General features: G+C 36.9%; 3 long non-coding RNA genes across 3 annotated transcripts in view; 2 read left to right on the forward strand and 1 right to left on the reverse strand.

The window, feature by feature from the left end:
* LOC144977587 (uncharacterized) overlaps positions 1-20,000 on the reverse strand; it is a 50,283-nt gene that overhangs the window by 4,196 nt on the left and 26,087 nt on the right. The window lies entirely within an intron of this gene.
* Positions 4,057-14,256, forward strand: LOC144977576 (uncharacterized). The gene is made up of 5 exons (XR_013646335.1): positions 4,057-4,115; positions 7,734-7,821; positions 8,964-9,025; positions 9,839-10,033; positions 11,406-14,256. It is a non-coding gene; the product is annotated as an uncharacterized LOC144977576 (long non-coding RNA).
* Positions 16,543-18,578, forward strand: LOC144976276 (uncharacterized). The gene is made up of 2 exons (XR_013646082.1): positions 16,543-16,961; positions 18,487-18,578. It is a non-coding gene; the product is annotated as an uncharacterized LOC144976276 (long non-coding RNA).

Consider the following 20,000-nt stretch of genomic DNA (forward strand, 5'->3'; position numbering starts at 1 on the left):
GATATATATATATATATGTGTGTGTGTGTGTGTGTGTGTGTGTGTGTGTGAGAGAGAGAGAGAGAGAGAGAGAGAGAGAGAGAGAGAGAGAGAGAGAGAGAGAGAGAGTGTGTGTGTTAAGTTACTCCGTTAAATGGATCTTTTAAAAAATGCTTAGTTATTGTATGAAAAAAAAAAAACATAGATACCGTATACACCGTTAAGACAACTTATTCGCATTTTTGTCCCCTCTCAAATAATGTAAGCCTTCTTGTATATTTTCAAAATCATTTTGATATTAATTGTATTTTTTAAAAGGATTAATATTAGCAATACCCTTAATTAACAAAACTTTAATACAAAAAACGAAGTATTTTATATAGGCAGTAGAGAGCGCAGGTGCACTTTGTGTCCTATTGTCGAACGAGCACCTGTTGCTCTATTGCAGCCACATGCATGAAGCCAGTAGGCCATCTTGTTTTTATGAAAAATCTCTGATGAAAAGGGAAAGAAAAGGAAAAGTGGAAGTAGAACAAAGTACAAAGAGTCATTCAGTAGGAGCAATGAAAAAAAAATTGCCATAATTTTGTATGCAAAGCATACTTTTAGAAATGAGCATCGTTGGCATCATATTATTTTCGTGCAGATATTATGCAAATTTTCTTATACCAATCCACAAAATAATGTCTCACTGGAGTTTAAGAGAGCAAAGTGGTGAATCATCGATGTGTCAAATACAGTGTGCATTAATGATTTTTGAAAGCATGTGTATAGCGCAAAAATTCCTTGAATTCACGCTGAGGCAGATGATAAAATACGTATTCACAGAGGGGAAAAATAATAAAGAGTACTGCAATAGAAACTTAATTTGAAAAGAATTAAACTAAATGAGATTTTAAAAAACTATTTCACATTTTTAAAATGAGCTCGTTGGTAGCTATTGTGATTGTTATAGTTATACTTTCTCGTGTTTTTGGTTTTTTTTTTCTTTTCCAAAGCGAAGCTGAAATCTCCGACTCCGGCAAACTTCGTTCATACTCACCAATGATATTATATACTCACTCGTCTAGGGTTCTGTTTTGTTTTTTTTTTACATTTATTTATTTTATTTATGTTTGTTTTTTGTTGTTGTTTTGTTTGTATTTTTAAAATCATTATTGTCTCGAATTACGTTAGTCTTGCTTCTAAAAAAACAGTTGATTTTATTTATATAACTTAAATAGCCCCAAAAGAGAGCAAACTATCGCATTGTAACCGCTTCTATAGTTTTTCTGGACACTTTTTACATAAGATATGGACATTTAACGGCTACCCAAGGATTGTTATGAATTTAAATCTGTTTATTGTCTCTCCCGAAAAGTTGCGGTTTTAAGATACGATAATTTTGCACCCTACCCTCGATTTGTTTTGTTTTTAAGGGTTTTACGGCGCTTGCAACGCATTTAGGTTATATCAGCGCCAGTAAAAAGGAAGAAAATGGGATCGTAAAAAGTTCTAGAAATACACTTAAAAAGCACCCAAGAGAAAGTAAGACAAAGGGGAACTGGGAACAATAAATAGGGATCAGATGTTTTGTCTCTCCCGAAAAGTTGCGGTTTTAAGATACGATAATTTTGCACCCTACCCTCGATTTGTTTTGTTTTTAAGGGTTTTACGGCGCTTGCAACGCATTTTAAAACTGTTTCTATCCTTTTATGTTGCACTGTACACATAGCAAACTTCATGCTTTTATTTGGTGACCAAAGACTTATGTGATACAGTGGATGAATGTTTGTGATGGCTTTTGGAACTGAAATAAACCTGCAATATGATTTGTAGACTTCTATCGTTATGTATCATTTTTCGGTCAAATGTAAATGTAATTTTACACGAGCTTGATGTATCATAAAACCCACAATGAGCTCAACGTGCAGCTGGTAGTACATTTATATGGACACGAACAGAACAACGTTGTTACAATTCAGTAACGTACTCCAATTAACACAAGTGAGACTGTAAATGAGACTTTTACAATGACTCTGCATCGCCACAAATATAGATTCGAACCCTGGCAACTCGGGCGTCAGACGAACTGTCTACCACGAAACCAAAGCAAGCATTGTGCAAGTTAAAGTGAATGAGATGTTGATTGAAGCCGTTCATTGTGTCCATCAGATCTGCTGTCCTATCCATCCAACTCCATTCACTGGGTGGGGTTCCCGACTTCCCATAATGGGCAGGGACGTACTCGTTGCGTCTTCTATCCCCCTATGTCTGTTTTCCAACTTGTTTTCTGTCTTTGTCTCGGGATGGGATTACTTGGTTTTGTCCAGGACCTGGCTGGGAGGGAAACAGTCAAATGTATAGTTCGAGTTTTGGGAGATTATATTTTTCCCTTGTAAATCATCTGTCTGTTATGCTCTTTATTGTTTTGTTTACATATTATTTATGCTTTGTAAACATTTGAGTGTATCCCTCTTTGTTGGGACCTGTGCTTGTGTCTGAATGAGACGTTTAGGTGATCTCAAACTAAGTACTTTGATAGTGGGCTCTTGGAATCTACTGTTTCCTATTTGAAACAAATCCCCTTTGCCTTACTTTTTCTTGGGTGCTCTAATTGTAGTTCCAGAACTTTTTACTATCCCATTTTCTTCCTTTTTACTGGCGCTGATATGACCTTAATGTGTTGCAAGCGCCGTAAAACCCTTAAAAACAAAACAAACCAAGTCCATTCAGTGGTATACAACAACAACAAATAAACTCCTCTGCCTGGTCCCTTCTATCTCTGATCTTAACCTGGGTCGTCAGGTTTCTAAAGGGGTCGGGGACTGCAAAAACAATGGCGCACGGAGCAACTGGGAATATTTTTTGCCGTGTTTGAGTCCCAGGTTATTTCCCTGAGCGCCCCTTCTGAGGGATGGACCTTCCCAGGAGTTAGTAAATGCGTTGCTCGGCCACTTCACTCTACGCACACTGGGACTGGGATAAGCTTCGACACTATGGCCATGAAGCTCTTAATCTTAAGGACTTACTTTTTTTAGACAATTTGGTGGTAGCTCACTTGAAAATGCACTCTTAGGTATACACATATATAAACATATACTGGGCTCCCTAAAAGGGTTTTTTAATGTGGTCTCCCTAAAAACATGTTTTTACCAAATGTCTCCTTAAAGCTACAGAAACACTTAGTAAAACATTAGGGGGACCGAGTAATTTTCTATATACCATTGTGATCATCAAGCATCAGAATTGTGTTCATAAATCATTGTAGGGAATCAAACTATACTCATTTGAACAAAGATTGAACAGTTTAATCAATTTGAACAAGACATATGCTTGGTCCTCCAATTGGTGCATTTCACAGTGGTCACCTTAATAGTGGATTGATACTTATATATATATATATATATATATATATATATATATATATATATATATATATATATATATATATATATATATGTATTAATACCGGTTAGGGAGACTTTTGGTACCCCTATTAGTTCATTTTTCAGTACTTTACCAATAGGGAGACCAAAATCTGGTCCCCCTATTGATTTGACCTCTAGCACATTCACTTTTCTGATTTTAGTTTAAGGTTGTCAACCCAACCGTCAAGGATATATAATTGTAAATCATAGTATTGAAGTTATTTGTTAAACACCACAGTAAGAAGAGTTATGCCTAAATTTTCACGGTGGTCAATAAGGTGACCACCTGAAAAAAGCACAATAGGGGTACCAGTGTCTTCATCGATATATTTCAATAGTGAGGCACTATATCTTTCCGAAATTTTCTCTAAAATTCTAGAGCATTATATGGATTTTTATAGTAATGAAAATAAAATAAACAATTGTGTGAAAGTTGATGAACGGTGAAATGAACAAGATATACGAATTATAATCTATTTTTAGAAACAGATGTTATCGAATCTCGGCTCGGATTCTTATCGTGGTGACAAAAGACAAGCAAACATAGTAGCTCATTTTTTTTGTGAAACATATGTTTAGTCAATTTCGCACAATTCCTACTTTCGTTTTCGTATTAACGTCGCTGATTTTTTCATTTTTCGTCACTTACTGACTTCCAAACTATGGCATCGTGGGGTAAATTGATGCTGGAGGCATCATTGAAGAGGCACCGAGATAATTTAAATGGTAAGTTATTGACCATTCTTATTCTATCACTGTTGATTTATGAATTGAAATCGGGTAGACATCACACACACACCGATTGATGATTGTCACTTGTCAGTCATTCGGAGGTGGAGTCAGATGATTCGGGAACTTCTGTAGACTGTAGATTCACACTAGATAGTACTAGCTTTGTAAGATCTGTCGTTTACTACTACTACTACTACTAGAGAGCCTCGCCTTTGGCCTACCAACCTCCGCTGCACGTCCAACTCGCCTTGAGCATGCATTCACGTAAAATATAAAGATTTTTTTTAAAAACCTACCTCTGTTTCAAAAACTAGCATCTTTCAACTTTCTAAGAAACATTTTGATTTTTCAGAACTTTAGTTCGTTAAAAAAATACCGGCCAATCTGACCCGTTGAGTCGAATGAAAACGAAATCTTGTTGTTTACACGGTTCAAAGGAAATGCCGTAAATAAGCTTTCATGGACTTCCTGTGTTGTTTTTACAGTGTCACGTGACCGTTTTGAGAAATTTGTCGTCTGCTACAAATAATTAGACCGGTAGGGGGTAGATATTTTCGTTGGAGCAGAGAAAAAGTGAGTATTATTTCTTGGACTTGTAGAGAGGCCTAGGGTCCACCAGCAGTCAAGTTGATTGAATGAAAGAAAAAAAGGCCTTTTTTATCCGCCGCCACCACCACCGTGAGAGTGGAGAAGGGGGGGGGGGGGGGGGGGTGTTGCATGAAGACGAAAGGGAGACGTGTCGCTTGGTGACCTTGTGTGACGTAGAGCATCTCAAGGATGCTGGCAGCAGTTGCAGGTGTTCTTAGCCCCTTAACGGCGAAGCTAATTTTTTGCTTTTAGATAATAGTTTGCTTTTATCTTTATTATTGTTAACGGGGAATACAGCGTTTCCACCAAGAGAGCAGTCAGACTATCGCAACTCGGACTTCAATTGTCTATAATCGTTTTGCCGTTACTTGTCTTTTGATGATAGAAGATTTGGTGTTAGGTCAAAGATCGAATTTCGCCGCTAAAAGGTTGCATTGCGACTGGATTTGCTCCCCTCCCCCTCCCCCCCCCCCCCCCCCCCCCCACCTTTTTTTTTCTTCTTTTTTTTTTCACCTTAGTATTGTTGATTGCTATTTCCTTTTTTATGATTAGCAAGTGCCGTGGGAGTCTCACTGGATGCAGGAGTACTGCAATTAACCCTTTGCCAGTGAGACTGATTTTTTTGTTTTTCAAATAATAGTCTTCATTTATATTATTTTTTAACGCAGAAAAAACAAACGTTTCCACCATAAGAGCAGTAAGAATATTGATAAAAAGCGCTTTGAGCACGTTGGGTGGATATTGCTCTATATAAAAGCTCAAGTTTTTAAATTGTAATTTGTTTTTTGTCTTTTGATGAAAACGGTAAGATTTTATTTTTGGTCCAAGTAAGATTGATATTCGCCTTTAAAAGGTTAAGTTGTTTTGTTTTTTCAGTTTTTTTTTTTTTGTTTTGTTTTTCAAATGCGGATACGCTGCTTCTTCCTTTTTTTTTTTTCCTCAACTGGCAAGCTATCGCCGTACTTACCCGCATGGCTTGCACACACAAAAGGATACATCTAAGTCACAAAACCTTACATCCAGGTCACAAAATCAGACAACTAGGCCACACATCAAGACATCACTGTTTCGTTTGTTCCAAGATAGCAAAACAAACCAGACGTCTTGGAGTTCGAAAAAGCTTTCCATAAAATATTTGGTATTTGCAAGACCCCCAGAAACCAATTCCCTATACAGCTCTTGTGCACGGTTACTTATGACCTTGATCTCTTTCGTACCCACCCCCCAAAATCCCACTTATTGTGTGGTATAGGCAGAACATAGTAAATAGCTGGACTGCCACATGCGTGACTAAATTGGCCAAAGAGAGAATCTATAATTTGGCATTAGACACCCATTACCTGATGTCTTGGTTTTTAATCCTAGCCTAGTGAGAGAGAGAAAACAAAACAATCATACATGTATCTGCAAACAACAGAACGTTTTCATTTTACATTGAGATGGGAAGGGGAAGGGCTAACATTATGACGAGAGAGAGAGAGAGAGAGAGAGAGAGAGAGAGAGAGAGAGAGAGAGAGAGAGAGAGAGAGAGAGAGAGAGAGAGGGTGAGAGAGAGATGGGCGGGGGGATGGGGGGATAGTAAGGGGGAATGGGTAAAGATGAAAGAAACAATGGGTTGCCTGATGACGTAGATCAAAGGATTGTTACAGCGGTGTTCACGGAGCGTACTTCGTGAAATTTAAACCTTTTACAGTGACACTGATTTTTTTCTCCAGATTGCTTATGCAGAATAAATCGTTTCCACCAAGAGAGCAGTAGTAAGAGTATATTTCGACTCGGGCTTCAATTAAACTATAAATCGCAAAGCTTGTCTTTTAATGATAACATTAAGACTAAGATCTGGAGTTTGGGGAGTGTAAGATGGAATCTCGCCATTAATGGTTAAAATTGTTTTGATTTAAAAAAACAACTCACACACACACACACACACACACACACACACACACACACACACACACACACACACACACACACACACACGAGCGCGCGCTGTCACGACAGCGAGGACCATCACTGACAGAATGTTGCAACGGTAAACCGGTTTACGTGTACATAGATCCTGAGGCTAGATGCCCCGTTACCGTGTACGTAGGCACTCCCAAAAAAAAAAGGAAGAAAGAAAGAGACACACACACACATACTCACACACACACACACACACACACACACACACACACACACCACACCACACACACACACACACAGTCTCGCATCCTCTACGAACTAATTTTGCGCACCAATTTTTACTGCACTTATGCACCAAATTGCATACCTCTCTAGGGACACTTTTTTCCGTATCTTTTTCTCAATAAACTTTTTAAAAAACCTTTGTTTTGCGCGGCTATTGCGCGGCAGGCGGCTGGCACTAGGGGCACCAACCTATGGGTCAGACGAGAAAAACACACGATTTAGCGAGGAATGAAACATTAAATATTTAGGATATAATTTCAAACACAACTTTTGAAATTCATCAAGGATTGTCTAGTACCGAATGTTTTTTATAGAAAACAAATGTATCTTCAAATCTAAACTGCTTTTGACGGTAAGCGGTAAGTTTTTATTTATTTTTCTGTCCAAACGAATTATTTGTCCTGGTTATAGAAGCTAAGTATTGGTAACACCGGCTCAGCTCTCTACTACTACTACTACTACTACTACTACTACTACTACTACTACTATTACTACTACTACTACTACTACTACTACTACTACTACTATTACTACTACTACTACTACTACTACTACTACTACTACTACTACTACTACTATTACTATTACTACTACTACTACTACTATTACTACTACTACTACTACTACTACTACTTACTACTTTTACTTTTAGCGCTATCCAACTGAACACTTCACGTGTTTATTTTATTTTGGCAAAACCAGAATGGATTTTTGAAACGAATATAAAATATTTTAAACTTAAACCTGTCTTTGCTTTATCATGCTCATACAGTGTGCCATATAACAAAATCATAGTTTAATGTTGAGAATATGCTATTTCTTTTGTACCTTCAGATCAGAGAGATTTGAGCTTTAAAAATCCTGAAAAAATGTCTTGCTGCCAATCCAGACAACCCTTTTGATGTGATCTAGGATGTTAATGGTAAGAATGTAATTTGATGAGGAAATGAATTAAATATTTAGGTACACATAGTTTGCTTATTTTTGTTTGAGTCATGATGTGTAATACTAATACAGTCCACTCCGGATAATTGCAACTCGGTTAATCGCAACATTGCCTAAGAAATGGAAATAATTCTATATAAAAGTCACTGGTTAATTGCAACAAACTTCGGTTTTTAAAAAGTGGTAAATTCAAGAAATCAGACATTATATCATGATTAAATTTCATTATGGATGAAATCGTGACAGGTTGAAGAATCGAGAGTGAGCGGGATTTAATGCTACGGTAGTGTGTCACCACTCTATTAGAGTCGAAAGAGGGCGGGGCTCTGCAGTATGGGTTTGTGACGTCATCGGTGGCCATTAAATTGAAGAAGGGTGGGCGTTGGTCATAATCTTGACAACAGGTTATAAATGACAGTTATAAAGAGAGACTGAGCGATATCCTTTGTTTTAGGATTAACAACTGTGCATTGTAACGAACGAGTTTGGTGAGAGCTTATTGTCTCTCATCACGGCTAATCTCTTGAACTCTTACAAATGTTGAGAAAAAAAGTGAAACTTCGTCCAATCTGAGTAAGACATCGGCTTGCTTCATAGCTGCTTTTGGTTGACAAATCTACACAGGGCTGCCATATGGTTTTTGTTTCAATGAAATTGCTTTGTATGTGGTGGACTAAGCATAACATTTACTGGTTTGAGTTTACAATAAATGTGTAAAATGTTGAAATAGTGGACAGGAAACTGAACTTCGGTTAATTGCAACTTCGGTTAATCGCAACATTTTCGATGATCCCAAGGTGTTGCGATTATCCAAAATAGACTGTACCTGAATCTTGAACGAAAAACTATCATATGGATATGATTATAGACAGATTGGTTTCAGGAATTATATTTCCATCCTCTCTTGCCAACTCTGACATTCTTGAAATTTAAAACAAAATAACCAAAAGTTTTCGGACTTAATTTTCTTTTTTTCTAAAGGACAATAGTCATAAAGTAAGTAATAAAATAAAAATCCTTTTACAGCACAAGATGGCATGATTTTTTGTTTAAGGGTTTAGAGAAAAACTTGCAGATGATAGTCTTCAGCTTTTCTTTGTTTGTTTTTATTTTATATAGACTCCAACTCAGAGCCTGAAAGTGATGCAGAACAAAGTTCCATATCGCATGATTCAGTTGTGGTAAGTATGTAAATTGAAACAAAAGCATAGCATTTGTATAGCGTTTATCCACAGTTTGCACCATGCTCAAAATGCTTCACATCACCATATTTTGTGGTGGACAAAACACAATTGCCACAAAAGATGAGACCTGCAATCTGTTAGGCGCGATTCAATATTTCAGGACAAGGACAACACTGTTTTACACCAGTGGGACCTCCTAGTCTTTTGTTGTTAAAAATTTTCTTTGCAGTGCACTTCGCCAACAATAACACTATTTTAAACCTTCCTCGTTATATTTTGAAGTGATATTCATTGATGAACCATTCACATTTGAAGTCGTTTGTTTTTTATTTGACAAAATGTGAAAATGATGCGTTTCCAGGAAAAATGACAATAGCTTATGTTGGGATTATACTTTTGATCTCGCATTTTGTCCAAATTCTCTTGCATTGTAATGTTTATCAACTTTTTTTGTTAATTATATTGCATTTGCAAGGTTAGGAAGTTCATATCGTTTCAATGACAATAGTTTATATGTCCAGAATCGTAGTGAGATAAAAAATTGTTTTGTAGTTGTTGGTCCTGGTGTAGGATTTAGAGAGTTGGTTAAAAACAGTTTACTGAAGCTCTGGTTGGTGTAGCTATATTTATTCATGCACAGTTGAACATATTAAATACTTAGACAATATGTCTGCCTTTCTCAACTCTTTTATTATACTTGCATTATTAACCAGCTAATTGTTTAGTTGGATTATTAAACAATGGCTCTTCGTGTTTATTGTCAACATGAATAAATTGATTGATTTGTCATCTTTTCCACAAAATATACAGGATCCCGATTTTTGTCTGATTCCTCTTCGTGCTCTGTGAGGTACCCAATGCTGCTGTCTTTGGAACCTAGTGTTTATTCCCCAACTCAGTCAGAACCTCATCCACAACTATCACAGACTGAATCTCATTGCCAGTCTGGGACCCAGGTTCAACCCGAATGCTATACACATGCAAACCAACGTGTTACGTGCAATGGTGAGTCATTTTTTGTCATTCTTCTCCTTTGATATTTGTGGGATCAATTTTAATTTACCCATTCCTTTTAAAATAAAACTTCCACCCCCTCCAAACCCTTTTGACTTCCAGGTTCAATTCTTTTTTTATTCTAAAATTCTTGGGGTTTCCTTTCAATGACAACTGAGATCATTAAAATTCAGCTCATAACATGATGTGTGTAGATTTGATGAAAACATATGTTCGAGTTGAGAAGCAGTGTTCACAAACTTGCTGATCGTTTTTACTAGCATTTATTTTCCTAACTTATCTGTGTCAATTAACAAAGGCAAGACTCAAATATTTTCTGTCTGAACAGTGTGTTAGTTATTTCCGGCATATACATGTCATATTTCATTCCCACAAAATATAAATCAGGATTAAGTGGTCTACACACCTCGTTCAGGCAGTTGGGGGGAAGTAAATAAGTCTTTAAGTTTTAAGGAATTAATGAAGCGGTGCTCAACCGGTTTGGAGGACATTTGATTGATGTCGGCTGTTTGTTCTGCCAGCCGGTGATGTTTTCTCACTCCCTCAATGACAATGAAAGTCATTATTATTACTATTACTATGAACTATAGTCTATTATTACTTTTATTACTATATTAATTGTTACTTATTGCCGTTACTGTTATTATTAATATTATGATATTGCCTTCATTGCATTCTATTACTATTATCGATATAACTAATTTCTGATTGTTGTAAATAATTTATGTGAATTGAATTTTGTCGAATGGCCAAGGGCCTACAATAAACTTAAATGAAACTTAAATGAAATGTTAATCTTTGGATAGGACTTGGGTTTATTCTTGATTACTTTTCTGCCTTGGTCGAGTGAAGCAATTGGAGTAAATTTTGTTGCTCAATGTAAAAAACATGACGCTAACCATTCGGCTGATACTGATACCTCCAAGGGGTGGTTGGGGGAAAACGTAAAATTCTTTTGACATTGTCTGATTATTCGCTGAAACAACAAAGGACAATCTATTTATTCAGATGAGACTTCATTGTGTTACGATTTATGTTCATATTTTGATTATAATGAAGAGGGAACCCTGAACCCGGTGAAATGGGTGGATTGATCTATTTATTTCTATTTCAAAACAAATATATGGCGTCTTTTCGCTTGATTTATTATGTGGCAGAGGTCTCCACAAATCTAACATACCTCTTCCAAAGGAATAGATGGTATATAACAAGAAGGAATGATGACAGTTACTTGTCCAGGCCTTAAACATTTGGAATGCTATTCCTCTCTATCACTGTCATGTAGCTGATGTGCATACGATCTGTCTATTGATTTATGTTCAGAGTTCATAGCATGATGTGCTTTATTTTCTCCTTTTTTCAGAGAAATACAAAAAGCCAAGGAGACCCTGTCCATACTGTGGACAGTTGCAAACAAATCTCTCAAGGCATTTGATGAGGAAACACAAGGAAAAAGTTTGAGAAAACCCAAACAATTTGAAAAAAGAGATGCCATTGGAGAATGATATAAAGTAGCTACGGCAATTTATTACTGAAGAGATGGTCCGTATTTGTGAGGATGATTATCATTTATTTGATTCACATATGTTTGTTAGGCTTCGCAATGTCATCGTAGCTAGGCTTACAATGTTTAATGCGAGGAGAGGCGGAGAACCCGCAAGGATGTTGTTAAAAGACTGGAATGATGCAGATTCAGATGTATGGGTTGATCCCCAGCTTGTACAACATGTCACTGATCCTTTGGAAAAAGCATTACTTGAGAAATATAAGCTGGCCTATCAGTCTGGAAAGGGAAGCAAGATGTTGGTCCCTGTGTTGATACCCAATGACACAATTCAGCCTTTAAGGAAACTTGTACAGGAGCGTAAAGCAGTAAAGTACAGGAATATCCAAAGATCATGTAAGTGGTTACATTGCCATCAAATATGTCACTTCCTTAATTGTTAATAGCTGATAAATTCAGGCACCAAGCTTCGACATTATTTGCCTTACTTGATGTCCCACAACACGAGAGAGATGTCTTCTATCGACATATGGGACACAATGAATCAATCAAAACATTTATCAGTGTCCAATTGCAATACGAGAAATAACAGAAGTTGGTCATTTTTTGGGTCAAATTGATAACTCAGCATCGGTCACTGGGGAAGGAAATTGTAACATTGAAACAAATGACTCTGTAGTGAATAGAGACTCCAAATGAAAATTTTGGAACATCCATAGTAACAGCTGCAAATCAAGAAGAAATATTTAATGGTGAAGCAGGAGTGCCAAATCAGCTTGCGTGTTCTTCAAAACAAACTGAACCCCAGAGTAATTCAAAAATCGGAGATACATGTCATGGTCAGATGAGGATACAGATAGAGTCAAGTCATATTTTAAAAACTTTGTCGAAGATGTTTCAGTACATGGTTCGAGGGGATCATTACCTGGGAAGTCTGAAATTATTCTGTTCTTAAAACACCACAGGGTATTTTCACAAAAAGGAATCCCTGAAGGTACATGGTGAAAGATCTTTAATGAAAGAAATAAATATCCAATAGAAGGGAAAGAGCGTTCCAATCGGTGTAATGACAATCATGACTTTAATTTGTATTACATTCTTTGTATTGTATAGTGTTATTGACATATTTTGGGGGGTTAAAAAAAAGTTTTATCTTTATTTAGTACAATCTGTTCATCATTGCAATCTTCATTTTTATATTATATGAACATTAATTTGCTCAGTTTGAGAGACAAATGCTTTGTAGAACTATCTGAAAGAATCAGATATGGCAGAATAAAAAGTCTTTCTACTAACCCTAACTTAATTGGCCAATGTAGCTTTATGTTCAGCATTTTCTAGATACCTAATGTAAAACTTCTATTCTTTTTATGATAATTTTAAGAGTTGCAATGTTTAGAGGTGACTGTCAAGAAATGACACCCCTGTGCATTTAATTTCTTTCTTTCTTTATCCCCTTATCCTTAATCAGAATAATAATTAATAATGAAAAACAATGCAGCAACGACAGCTTAGAACTGCATAAAGTGCTTAAGAATTATTTTTTTGCATTAAACTTTATTTAAACGATTTTCAACACTTTTGCTTCACAGTTATGCTTTTTAACAAATGCAATTAAGCAACTTACCAGCAACAACATATTGGTTTGTTATCATTTGAGGGTTTTATCAGTAAAACTGTTTCTATCCTTTTATGTTGCACTGTACACATAACAAACTTCATGCTTTTATTTGGTGACCAAAGACTTATGTGATACAGTGGATGAATGTTTGTGATGGATTTTGGAACTGAAATAAACCTGCAATATGATTTGTAAACTTGTATCGTTGTGTATCATTTTTCGGTCAAATGTAAATGTAATTTTACACGAGCTTTGATGTCTCACAAAACCCACAATGAGCTCGACGTGCAGCTGGTAGTACATTTTTTTGGACACGAACAACGTTGTTACAATTCAGTAACTTACTCCAATTAACACAAGTAAGACTGTAAATGAGACTTTCACAATGACTCTACATCGCCACAAATATGGATTCGAACCCTGGCAACTCAGGCATCAGACGAACTGTCTACCCCAAAACCACGAAACCAAAGCAAGCATTGTGCAAGTTAAAGTGAATTGTATGTTGATTGAAGCCGTTCATTGTGTCCATCAGATCTGCTGTCCTATCCATCCAACTCCATTCACTTGGTGGGGTTCCCAACCTCCCATAGTGGGCAGGGACGTACTTGTTGCGTCTTCTACTTCTATCCCCCTATGTCTGTTTTCCAACTTGTTTTCTGTCTCTGTCTTGGAATGGGATTACTTGGTTTTGTCCAGGCCCTGGCTGGGAGGGAAACAGTCAAATTTATAGTTTTGGGAGATGATATTTTTTTCCTTGTAAATCATCTCTTTGTTATGCACTTTATTGTTTTGTTTACACGTTATATATATGCTTTGTAAACATTTGAGTGTATCCCTCTTTGTTGGGACCTGTGCTTGTGTCTGAATGAGACTTCTAGGTGATCTCAAACTAAGTACTTTGATAGTGTGCTCTTGGAATCTACTGTTTCCTATTTGAAACAAATCCCCTTTGCCTTACTTTTTCTTGGGTGCTCTAATTGTAGTTCCAGAACTTTTTACTATCCCATTTTCTTCCTTTTTACTGGCGCTGATATGACCTTAATGTGTTGCAAGCGCCGTAAAACCCTTAAAAACAAAACAAACCAAGTCCATTCAGTGGTATACAACAACAACAAATCAACTCCTCTGCCTGGTCCCTTCTCTCTCTGTTCTTAACCTGGGTCGTCAGGCTTCTAAAGGGGTCGGGGACTGCAAAAATAATGGCGCACGGAGCAACTGGGAATATTTTTTGCCAGGCTATTTCCCCTCCCTTCGGAGGGATGAGTTAGTAAATGCATTGCTCGGCCACTTCACTCTACGCACACTGGGATAAGTTTCGACACTATGGCCATGAAGCTCTTAAGGTCTTACTTTGTTTTAGTAAATTTGGTGGTAGCTCACTTGAAAATGCACTCTTAGGTATACACATATATAAACATATACCGGGCTCCCTAAAAGGGGTTTTTAATGTGGTCTCCCTAAAAACATGTTTTTACCAAATGTCTCCTTAAAGCTACAGAAACACTTAGTAAAACAGTAGGGGGACCGAGTAATTTTCTATATACCATTGTGATCATCAAGCATCAGAATTATGTTCATAAATCATTGTAGGGAATCAAACTATACTCATTTGAACAAAGATTGAACAGTTTAATCAATTTGAACAAGACATATGCTTGGTCCTCCAATTGGTGCATTTCACAGTGGTCACCTTAACAGTGGATTGATACTTATATATATATATATATATATATATATATATATATATATATATATATATATATATAATGTATATATAATAATAATAATAATAATAATAATAATAATAATAATAATAATAATAATAATAATTTAAGGAAACATAACTACCTTTCCGCGAGCGAGTTGTGTGTAGTGTCAAACACACATTACGACGGTAATTATTCTTTTTACTTACTGTCATATAGCTGTCGGTATTGAAACCATTGAGCGGTCTCCTCGAATAGGAAACTTGATCCGCTGGAAGAAATGAAAGAGACTGTTTGGATATTTGGCATTATAGGCAAATACGTGACCTATCCCCTATCGTGACCTAACTACATTATATCGGGGTGAACCCAATGTTTATAATTTAATTTTATTACTCACCTTTAAGGAAAAAACTGATTTAGACCAAATCTTTACTCGAGGAGAGTAAGTTATGTTTCTTAAACTGACAGGGTAGTCCATCCCAAGCTAACAGCAACATTTGACACGTAGGATGAAAGGAAATATCACCTTAATTTTCTTTCGACAGTACTGTCTACCAGGTACCTGAGTGCGGTGAGAAAGTTGTACCAGGAAGGTCGCTGGTTCAAACCCTCATCACCGCCGTGAAAAAGTTTTATTCTCTATTGTCTTCTGGCACTTTCCTACTCACTTCATCTCTTGTTGAGAACATCTTAGTATAGAACCTTTTCCAAGTACTCAACTATGCGCAGCTCAGAGCGGGACTAGAAACAGGGTCCTACCTCGTCCGAAAGCGAGTGTTATAGCACACTGGCCCACTTAACCACACACTCTTTCCACTCTATGTCCACTTTATCGAATTTTTAAAAGATTTGTTAATAAATGTGACCTAGATTTCTGTGTGTTTAAATCTGTCTAAATGCGTATGTGCTTTAGGAGTTGCTTTTAGATGGAATGTAGAGGTCACTTGCTGTGTCCATTCACTTCTATCCCCCATTTTATGTTTTGCCTTTCCATGTTGCTCTCTGTCTTTGTTCTGTATTGCGATTGCTTTTTTTTTTTCCTGGCGGGGATTCTTAGCTAGGAAGGAGAAAGTCAAATTAATATGGTATCTTTTTGGACAGATGATATATATTTTTTCTCTCCTTGTAAACCATCTCTCCGTAATGTTATATTCTAGTTTTTAGTTTTGAATATAATGTTGCACTTTGTAAACCTGGATTCTTCATTGTGGGTATCTTTGCATGGACCTGGATGGGAGTTATAGGAAATGTCAAAATAGGCACGGTTGCTCATGGAGATCTCTGATCCCTATTTGAACTAATTTTCTTGTCTGACTTTTTCTTTGGTGCGTTTTTAGAGTAGATACGGCAATAATGTCTTGGATAGACATGCACGTTCCGTATCTTTTTGAAAGGATATGTATGTGTTTGATGCATCACTGAACACGCGAATGTTAAACTGTATAAAGGGGGGAGATGGGGTTGCTGAGTAGGATGGGAAAGGGGGGGGGGGTCAATTATATCTGATAGATTAATGATGAATAGATAAATAGGTGGATTGATTGTTGGGTGGACGAACGGACAGACGGACTCTAGGACGGACAGACTGACGAACATGTGGACGGAACAGGAAGGAGTAACAAGAAATAAAATAAAAAATATTTTCTATATCTTTTCCAGGATTTTCCCTTCATCTTTAAAATTGAGAGCAACGAAATCAAAAACAAATTTCTTAACAACAACAAAAACAATCTCAATAACAACAACTACAACAACAAAAACATTGGAATTTGAAAATAATACCAGAAGAACATTCTTAGATAAATTTTGAAATATTACCATCAAGAAAACTCAGCCCCAAGAGTTTTGCATCTACTTAAGTTTGAAATAAAAATTCAAATTAATTTCTGGAAAAAGTACATACTACAATCCACCAAACCATGGCCTCCAAACTGGCTAACGTTCTGGTCCGCTGTTACTCCCGTGCCGCTGTGCCACCCAACGCCGTCACCAATCTGAGGAGGACAACAGGCGTGCTGAACACCAAGAGAACGAGTCATGGATACTTTGCTGATATCCAGAAACCCAGGATTCTCATCACAGGTATGACATACTCTAAAAAAAAAAAGAAGAAAGAAACACCGGTTTTTTAAAAGTATATGTTGTAAACCTTTGATTATATTCCTCTTTGTAGGAAGGATCCTGTTATTGTCATCGTCATTGCCGTTTTCACCCTGGGTCAGGGAAAAGGCCACAGACAAATAGTTTCCATCCTCTATCCTGAGCTAACTTTTTTTTTTATCTCGTTCCATGTCTTATCACTTCTCTGTATATCAGCTTCTTTAATTCCTCTCCATGTTCCCCGTGGCCTTCCCCTTGATCTTCTGCCCTGAGGGTTCCAGTCCAATACTTTCTTTCTTATAGTGGAGTCATTCTTTCTAAGGGTGTGTCTAATCCACCTCCATCGTCTTCTTCCTATTTCCTCTCCCACTGGTTTCTGCTGTGTTCTTTTCGATACTTCTTCATTTTTAATTCTATCCATCCATTTTATTCTGAGTAGCTTACGCATGCACCTGTTTACGAAAATCTGTACCCTCCTTATACATTCCTGTGATGAATTCCAAGTTTCACATCCATACAGTAGGATAGACTTCACGTTTGTGTTGAAAAGTCTAAGCTTTAGTCGAACCTGTTATTGTGTCCGAGTGAGATTTCTGGGTGATCTCAAACTAAGCACATTGATGGTTTGCTCTTGGAACCTACTTCTGTTTCCTTTCTGAACCAGTCTTTTATGTCTTCCCATTTCTCTGGTTCTTTACTTTTCATTGTAAATCTATTTTTTAAAAAGTTTTTAAAAAAAAGATCTTGCTTTTTTACAGCGATACCAAGCTGCTAGAAGCTATGGACTGTAAAATGTAATTAACAAAACTGAATATAACAGCTTAAAAAAAAAAGAACTAAATACCAAACACGGATCGTTTCGGGCTCAAAAACCTTCTTGTCAGAGAAGATGTACCGAAAATTTCTCTGTCGTCGATCTGATTTTTTAGTAATGTAATTATGTTTTAATTGTTTTGTTTGTTTGTTTTTTTGTTGGCTGAAGAAGGGTTTAGAGCCCGAAATGTTCCATGTTTGGTATTTTGTTCTTTTTTGAATCTGCCACATTTAGTTTTGTTTATTCCTTTTTTTAAAAACTGGCGCTGAAATGTCTTAACAAAACTTGTCCATCACGCCTTAATCCTTTATATTTTTTGCGTGGTCATGTTAGCATTTATCTAATAGGATTCAATAGTCTGATGTCACGTCCGCCCAGCAACGGGCAGCTTGATTCTAAACAAAGAAAAAAGGGTACTTTTTATTCTTCATGCTGCCTAGAACTTTTTCCCATGTCATGTGATCAGAATGTATAAAGTCAAAAGATGATCAGATTTATAATGTTTTTCTCCTCTGGATACACTTTTATGTTCGTCGGAGAAGTATTTCATAAGGGCGTCCGCCAATGTTTCAATAGTTTAGAACCAGTTATTAAGTTACGAGGGAAGTGACGTCAATACAGTTGAAGCCTATTTTGTCTACTAAAATCAAATGACTCGGATAAGGTATAACTTATAGTTTGACACCTCCTCAGGTTCTCTCGGACAGCTCGGACCTGGGATGGCAAAAATGCTGAGGTGAGTATCTCTCTTTATGCCTTTTTCGTCACTTATGATAATAATGCGGTGGTTTTGCAGTAAGATTTTAATGTGTATATATATATATATATATATATATATATATATATATATATATATATATATATAATATCTGACCCTCTCTTTCTCTCTCTCTCTATCTCTCTCTTTCTCTCTCTCTCTCTCTCTCTATCTCTCTCTCTCTCTATCTCTATCTCTCTCTATCTCTCTCTCTCTCTATCTCTCTCTCTATCTCTATCTCTCTCTCTCTCTCTCTCTCTCTCCTCTCTCTCTCTCTCTCCTCTCTCTCTCTCTCTCTCTCTCTCTCTCTCTCTCTATCAAGCAAAGACTGACTAGCCAGGTTTGTAAGATCGGTGAGCTAGACCATTGTCTCATTCCAATTGGTGGCAATCGAATGTTTGATGTCAGCGTAACTGCCATCCAAAATAAAAACCACAACAGAGCACTGCAAACAAACAAAAAAAAAACAAACAAGACAACAAGGATATACAAACAAGGCAAATAAAAAAAATAATGGGAGGGGGAAGGGGGGGGGGGGCTGGAGGGAGATTAACCTGGTTCGAATTCATTAAAGAACTGCGTCGTTCAGATAAAAATTACGTGCTTGCTGATATTTAATTGGAAGCTCTTTCCTGGAATTCGAAAGGAAATTTGATAAGAAATGTTATGGGAGCCCCCTGTCGATTTCTCTTCATATTGCAAGACAGCCACCATTCCCGAGGAATTGAAAAAGTAAATAGATAGATAGAGTCAATGTGTATTATGCTTTACTCAGGAAAAACGCATATAAACGTCCCATCAATAAATGCAACCAAATCGTCTCAAAACGGTATTTACAATGCCGACCTAAGCGAGACGCAAAATTTGAATTTTACGTGTAATTTATTATGGAATCTGAGTGAGATTGGTATGTCTACGTGCCTCATTAAAAAGAATGAATGCGAATGTCAAAGAGCTAAAGTTGTGTAATTCTTGGGAATTTTATATCAAATAAAATTTTTAACATATAGTTTACTCTGACACCAAGATATGAAGTGAGTAGAAAAGTGCCAGAAGACAATAGAGAATAAAAAAATTTTTCGCGGCGGTGGTGGGGTTTGAACCTGCGACCTTATTGGTACGACAACTCCGCCTGGCAGGTGAGAGCGTGGCTCTACCTTGTGAGCTATCCACGAACACATTAAAAATATTCGTTTCAAACCCAAAGTCATTTCTAGATCCCTCTCTCACCCACTTCTTGAGATCGCCGATTCGTTCACCACCATCGCGAAGTAATTTTGACCAGCAGTTAAGCTTAATAGCCAATATTCTCATCACAAACATATAACATAGAAACGATTGAGACATTGAGTATGCTCCGGTGTATGGGGTGAATTTTTAATTCAGAAAAGTGAGTGGAGCAGGCACTTATGTTGGTAACAACAAGATATGAAGTGAGTAGAAAAGTGCC

This window comes from Berghia stephanieae, chromosome 7, assembly GCF_034508935.2.
Source record: "Berghia stephanieae isolate SIO BIC M18660-M18661 chromosome 7, UCSD_Bste_1.3, whole genome shotgun sequence".
Lineage (NCBI taxonomy): Eukaryota > Metazoa > Mollusca > Gastropoda > Nudibranchia > Aeolidiidae > Berghia > Berghia stephanieae.